This window comes from Pinus tabuliformis, chromosome 8 (genome assembly GCF_031772625.1).
Source record: "Pinus tabuliformis cultivar Carrire ecotype Pingquan chromosome 8, CPIR1, whole genome shotgun sequence".
NCBI lineage: Eukaryota > Viridiplantae > Streptophyta > Pinopsida > Pinales > Pinaceae > Pinus > Pinus tabuliformis.
In genome coordinates, this window is record NC_142294.1 from 691,377,910 (window position 1) to 691,385,561 (window position 7,652).

General features: G+C 34.8%; 1 long non-coding RNA gene across 1 annotated transcript; it reads right to left on the reverse strand.

Annotated features, from left to right (window-relative positions):
- Positions 1–4,716: 4,716 nt before the first annotated feature.
- On the reverse strand, positions 4,717–5,597 carry LOC149237485 (uncharacterized). The gene is made up of 3 exons (XR_016245276.1): positions 5,470–5,597; positions 5,108–5,379; positions 4,717–4,996 (listed from the first exon to the last, which is right to left on the reverse strand). It is a non-coding gene; the product is annotated as an uncharacterized LOC149237485 (long non-coding RNA).
- Between the last annotated feature and the right edge of the window lie 2,055 nt (positions 5,598–7,652).

Below are 7,652 nucleotides of genomic sequence, written 5' to 3' on the forward strand. Positions count from 1 at the left end.
AAATTTTAGCAAAAACATGTATATATTGCATAAAAACGTACATGACAAAAGGTACCTGAGTTATTATAAATCAATTGCAGAGGGACATGAACGACATCAACAATCAATGGACCAGAATCAATGAAGGATGCTAGAACAGAAAGAATAAATAAGCTCTATCTATCTACAATATTCAATCAAGACAACTTCATCCAATATTGTTAAAGAACAACAGAATTCATCCAATACTACAGGGAAGTACAAGAATAGTATGTGCACAATTTTGCTCTTGTAAATTTAAATTTTTGTAGAAATTTTTAGACTTTGTTAAAATTGAGTTAATACCTGAATGCATATTTTATATTCATCACAATTTCCTCATTCTATACCCATTAGCCTATGTCCATCCTACTACATTTACTCTATACCTAATCCAATGTACATATGTACATCTTATATTCATTCCATAACCCTAACATTTCATAACCCTAAATATCATTCTCTATTTACCTATATTTATTTTCTACATTCCATATTCATTTCATAAGCCTAACCCTAAGTAGTTTTCCATAAAACAAAAGGGATCAAAGTGAGGATTTAAAAAGTTGAACCTGCACAAAAAAACAAGCATTAGTCTTATGGAAACAATTTTAAACATGACCTAAAAATGGTCATTTTAAAATTATGAGAAATATTTCAAAAAGGCAATACATGTGCACACACAACTTAAGATTATGCGCAATATGAGAAATATTTCAAATACATGTGCAAAGGAAAAAGCAAAAGCAATATTTTATAAGGAAATATATATGCAATAAAACATTTGCATACAACAAAGAAATGTGTTAAACGTATGCGTTGTATTAAAACATAATATTTTTGCATAATGAAAATGACAAACGAGTCATATAATGATATGGCGGAGTAAATGATATTAGGCAAGTTATATGATTCAAACGGGATTTCAAAACTTTCTTAGTCATTATTTCAAACCTTATGGAAATACAATTCGATGGGCGTAAAGGTTATCATAATCCTCCCACAATGGTAATCAGGGAAAATTTTAAGAACCCCCGCCCAAATTTATAAATATAATAATTGGGCGAATTTCCATGGTTTATAGGAAAAATGGAAGGCGATTTTATAAATAATATAATATGTATATCTAATTTTCTGGCGAATCTCTCACCAGGCATGGCGAATATTTTACTCAATTATAAAATCTTGTAAGAACTTGGCAAGTCTTTCACTAAATAATAAAACTTTGTAAAGTCCTAGTGAATTTTAGCATTGTGAACTCTTAGAGAATTTTTTGAAGAAGTATAAAACCATATATGATAAGAACCACATGGTGGCAATATCACTATTTTTTTTCACATTTCCACGACATGGAACTTGTCTATAAAATTATAAAAAAACCAACCAAGTCCCTTATAATATGTAGGTAAGCTTATAACAGAGTCTGATACCTCTATTATGCTTGTCTTCATTCAAGTGTCATAGCTGCTATACTTAACACTGTGAATCACAACTCTCTCAGAACTCAACTCTATAGTGTACTTAAAACCTTTGGAAATTGAATCTGACAACTCTATAAAAAGGATTAGTGAAATAGAAGCTTTTGTGAATGAGCCCACTAACTATCACTGCTAAACAATCAATCTAGACTATGAAGTCTTCCATCTTGATCACAATCATGCTCACGATCAAGGGAGTGCGATCACCTGGCCTGACATAATGGCCATCATAGCTTCCCTGCAAATACACAATTATGTTCCTGTTTGCAGTTAGAAAAATTACCCAAATTACAATCTATTTACTCTAGCCTATGTTGGAAAGTTATAGAAGGATGACTAGTGCAATCAATCCATTCCTTTTAGCCCTGGATTTGTTTCAGTTTAAAACAGAAGTATACAAATATACTTGTCCAATGTCTACTACTGCTGAGCATTAGTTAATTCATAAGAAAGTATGTAAACACACAAACATAAATTCACACAAATGAATATCCCAACTTTCTATCAAGTTCTATGACTAGTGATGGAAATCACAATTATTTTCAAAATCCTGGAATCATGCCTAAGCATCCTCTATGAATGACCCAATGCCTTCCTGGTTAGTTGTCTACATTAAAGTTGCAACAAACAATATGACATTAGGCATGGCTTGAAAGTAACAAACCGCTGTAGAACTCAGGCATAGATGGCAAGTGCAGACCGCGTTTTCAAGATATCGGTTAGAAAATCTATAGCATATAATAGCACAAATTGAGAAACTCATAATGTCCTGTCTGTTGAATATTGTAGCCAATTTTCTCACAGATTATACTGCAGAGCATAAAACTGCTGATAAATTAACATAACACACAGGCTTCATATTCCTTGTATATGGCTTCATATTCTTTGTTTTTCTTCAAGTTTGTTGCTTTACAAGACTTAAATTATTCCTTCTGAATTTGTTTTACAAGACTTAAATTATTAAATATAATAACAAATCTTCCCAACCATTCAAGATAAATCTGATTTAACTTGAATGCACATATTCTTTATTTCCATTATCTAAATGTTTTACTGTCATGAAAAATATATATTTCCATCTCAACATGAGCTAGCAAGAGTGCCTGTATGTAACATGATATAGTGGATGAAGGAGCCAACAATGAACCACAAAAGGAGCATATTTTTGCATCTCAAAAAGCTTATGGGGTAATGCTATTTCCTTGTAGTATTTAGTCATTTATTTCTAAATCTAGGGTTTTGAATCTAGCAAATCATGATTTGAATTATAGCTGTTATCTTAGGATAAAATAGGGGCTACTTGTTACTTGAAGAGGATAGCATTTCTCTCTATCCGTATAAAAAAAATTCTACTCATGATATCATTTTATGTTAATTGGATATTGACAGTTTGTATTTAGTTTATTTCAGCGTTTTATTCTAGTCATTCATATATAATCTCTTATGTTATTGGTCATACATATATTATTGTTAACCTATTACTATTTATGTAGTTCAATCATAATTATTCTTCAATATGTAAGAGGATGGCACATAGATATAGGCATCGAATATTCTGTACATTCATTCTGAAAATCTTAATATAATTCTCCTATTCTCTCTCCTACTTTCCTTGTGAGGCCAGTGTATGGAAATTTTTAGAATATCTCTTCATCATCTCATCTCACCTATTTGAATCTTTGTTAAGTTGGCAAGTTCATATTCGGCAAATTGTGCTATGAATGTTTAATGCTTTCTTTGTTCAACACTTTTCATTGGAAACTAGACTTCTATTAATGTTGAAACATTATGCTGCCTCTCTATTTTTCTATTAAAATGTATGACTGAATTCTGAGACTGCCAAACCTCAAGCTTTGTTGCCAACAAAATGCCTCACTAGGCAGAGTAATTAACCGCTTAAACTACATGTTCCACAATCTGGGTAGACTAGGGTATGAGGGACTACAAAGCCCTTAACAAAAAAAGGAGGATACCTGCATGTTTACTGTTTTATCCAAACACTTTAACATAAAACAAAGGATATAAAAAATTCTGCATGCATTCCTTCAATGGACAGAGTTAACATGGCAGTGATTCAGGAAAAATTGGAAAAGGCGCTTTACACAGTTGAGTGCTAGTAAGGGTAGCTCTACTTGTCAGGAATATCAAGAACCAAGTAGCTCACTGTAAGAAAATGGTTAATGCTAAGGATGGTCCACCAACAGTGTTGTTCAACTAAATGAAGAGTTGAACTGTAGGTCGCTGCTTACAAGTTTGGAGGACCTTGGAAATGGTGTTCTTCCCAAGAGTTGAATCTCGAACAAGTGGCACCAGCCTACATGGTCCTTGACTTCAATCTGTGCATAATGTCTGGCACTTTGATCTACAGAAATGGCATAGAGGTGGTATATAATGTAATTGTTTCCTTCAGAACATAGATTGGTTGTCATCAATGTGCCACTGCAATGGCCAACTGGTCAGGAAGAATACACAGCCCCTCTTCTATTGCAGAAACCCTGTTACGGGTTAACAAGAAGAAAGAAAAAACCAAAAAAAGAAGATCAAAAATCCAACTTTAGCCTGAACAAAAATGTGGCCATGCAAAATAAAGAGGGCCTAGTGCAATACTTGCACCACTCTGAGAAATGAATTGGATCTTTTTAAAGGTAATTGATGGTTTAGCCATTACCTTTAAAAACTAACCAAGGGAAAACATTTACAAAAGTTCTAATATTGTAAGCCTTACCATTTCCTTTTCATTTGTCAAGATTAATTTCCACATTTTTTATTTCAATGAAACATTAAAGGCTGCAAACTTTGTGGTTATGATCCAACTGGTAGAATAAGGATGACTTTCTATGAAGCTCAAACCACTCACAGGACCCGTTAATACCACGGGGTCTACAAAACCACAAGACTGACATAATAGATTTCATGCTTCAATAAAACAGAAATAATTCAAGCTTGACTTCCATTACATTTTTTTACACGCACTATATGGTCTACCCTGTCCTATGAGATGGACAGAGGTTCTTTGTGAAGACACACCAAATACAACCGAGTGATTTATGGCACAATGATTAAATAATGATAAGCCAACAAAATATGTACTATTAAACATAAGATATGCTCACTCAAGGGAAAGATTACTAGCCGAGGATTTATACTCCAAACACCTAATTGGAAGTTGGTTTATGTGGCGTCAAACCAAATGCACTTGGACTCATATTTTTTTCTTGACTAACCAGGGGAATGCCCGAATGCTTTTCCCCTCTGTGAGGGCTATGTGTCTGTCTGATCTCACTTATACGGGGGCTATATATTTGTTTAGCTTCTGCAACTTGGGGACTTAATGCAGACTCAGATCCATGAATTGGTGTGCAATCACTCAAGCTAGTTATCCGTGGACTATATGTGTGTTTGACCTCACCTCGACTTCATGTAATCATCTCATCCAAAACTTCGCCATCATTTGCACCTGTTCCCATGCTTCCTAGTCCGAACCCCTGAATTCCAGCTTCCTGCAATGAATATATGTTACAGTTCAATTTATTATTGTTCATGTTGCAGGGCTTATGAAATAGAATTGAGTAATATTTTTAAAATTTGTTTGATATGTGTCTTGCACTCACTGTTATATTGCATGGCATTCCAGGGGCTTCTTCATACTCTGCTGCATCCAATTCTTGAAGATGTGCTCCTTTGAAAAACTTGGGAAGGATATACTGCCTCGCTGGGACTAACAAGTTACAACATGATTAGTAGTGGGAAGAGAACACCATCTATAGGCACCCATGTGATACCAAAACATGCCAACAAATAACATGTCTGGAAAATGGTGAAAGTGGCAATTGTCTTGAAAGGCACCGTTTCAAGAAATGTAGCATGATACTCCTAAAGTTCTCTGTAACCATCAGTTCAACATTGATCAGCTTTGAAAACTATATTACAAGCATTAAATACAATCACATTATAGTTTGAATAAAGTTCATACTTGTATCTACGGCTTGGAGCAGTGAAAAGAAACAATAGCCTTTCCCAAAATTGATTTCCTGGCAAACTCTCTATGGCCATGAAGGCAAAGTAACCCCAAAGCACAGAAGTTGGGATCTTTCTAATGATGGGCATTACTACAAGGCAGCCAACCACCATCAGACATTGCAACAAATTACTCAATTGTTGTTCTTTCACCTCAACAAGAAGCAGGTCATCCACGTCCTTGTCAACATTAAAAATTGATTCATCAACTGGGGCATCCATATTCCCAGTACTTGCGGCCAACTGAATTGTGGACTCTTTCAATTCCTTAAGTGCCTGCATAAATGGTTGGGACATGACAAGACAAATAAATAAAGGGAGAGGAAAATTAGATAAAATGAAACACCCAAACTCAAAAATAAGACCATTACCAAGGCAGGTGGAGGCTGATAAACCATTAGGGTCAGCATTTGCTCATAGGCTTCTTGCATGTTTCTGTATAATTGCCCTAAGGTTGAATTTTTCTGCGTACTTTTCCATATTGTTGTCACTAACTTGCTAAGCACCAACTGTAAAAAAAGTACTTGTAAGTTACTCGTCTATAAAATGTCTGAATTATGTCTTTTCCCTGAGAAGCTGCAATTGATAATTCCAATATATTAGTACCTGATGTTTGAGGGTAGCTAAGCCTTTCATGTGCATTGGAGATTCAGGAATAACACCATTTGAAGGAGGTATGCCAACAATACCACATAAAATAGTCTGTCACAATAAAAGGAAAATTTATAAATCCACTAGAGATTTTTTATGGAGGTGAAAACAAAGAATGAAGAGTTAGATCAAGATGTCTTCAGGAGAGCAAAAGCTCTTCCAGAATAGGGTAGCTAGTGATAGTTGAACCTAAACATGAACCCTGACAAAAATTACAACATAGTTCTAAATAATATATATTTACTGTGGTAATGGGCCTTGACACAATCTCTGCAATAATGGCCCTGCTTGATACAACATCATTTTTCAAGGGTTTTTTGTGAAGTTTCATTTAAAATTTTCTATGCAGACTTCTTCCCTTTCTTCTTAGTGATTTCAGTGTAAGTGCTCGGTATACACTCTTTTAAGTGAATCTGTTCCAGCAATGTTCTTTCTGCAGTAACATTCCACCAAGAAAGTTAGCCACTTTATCAGTGGCATTCACACTGGTCACAAATGGTTGAAACATTTTTTTCAACCATTGGAACGGTGGCACTACGAACTTTAGGATCAATTCTATCATCAACTGCTCCAAATTGATCTTGCACATCCTGAATACGTATCGTATAAACAGTGATATACACAACCAATCATTTAAAATGCATACAGTCATTTCCTAGAATAGAGAATCCTTGTTCTGTTAGAGAATCCTAGTCCAAATCTTACAAGAACTAATCAAACTTCTAATTTGAGGACCAATATGATCTGCAATAGTAAAACTTATAATGTACTGCACATCTTCATTGTGCGCCAAAATCTTTACTAATTCTTTAGCAATAGTGCAATTTGTCTTCTTACCCTCCACAAGTCTAAACAATCAATTCTTCAATTATATGTTTAGCACCCTTCACTTGAAGATAGGATAATTCTTCCCATCAAGCTTAACGTTGGGTAGAGGGATGCTTTAAAATTAAAATGAAGCTATCCTCCCCCTTTCTCAACAATTCTCTACAGATCTCAGAACAGAACCAAAGGTAATCTCAAGAACAACATACTATACTACTATGAAAAAGAACCACAATTCTGAAAGAAACATCAGTTTGGTTAGGATCTTCAAACAGCTACCAAGGAATCAAGTAAATGCTGCTCTGCAATTCCAAGACTTCAAGTATCCAGATGCATTGCATTGCTCTATGGCACATCAATGCAATTAAAGGTAAGCCTTCTAATGGTAAGGCTTACAATATTAGGCAGAGTAATTAACCCCTTAAACTTCATGTTCCACAATCTGGGTAGACTAGGGTATGAGGGACTACAAAGCCCTTAACAAAAAAAGGAGGATACCTGCATGTTTACTGTTAATGCCTCACTAGGCAGAGTAATTAACAAAATGCCTCACTAGACAGAGTAATTAACCCCTTAAACTACATGTTCCACAATCTGGGTAGACTAGGGTATGAGGGACTACAAAGCCCTTAACAAAAAAAGGAGGATACCTGCATGTTTACT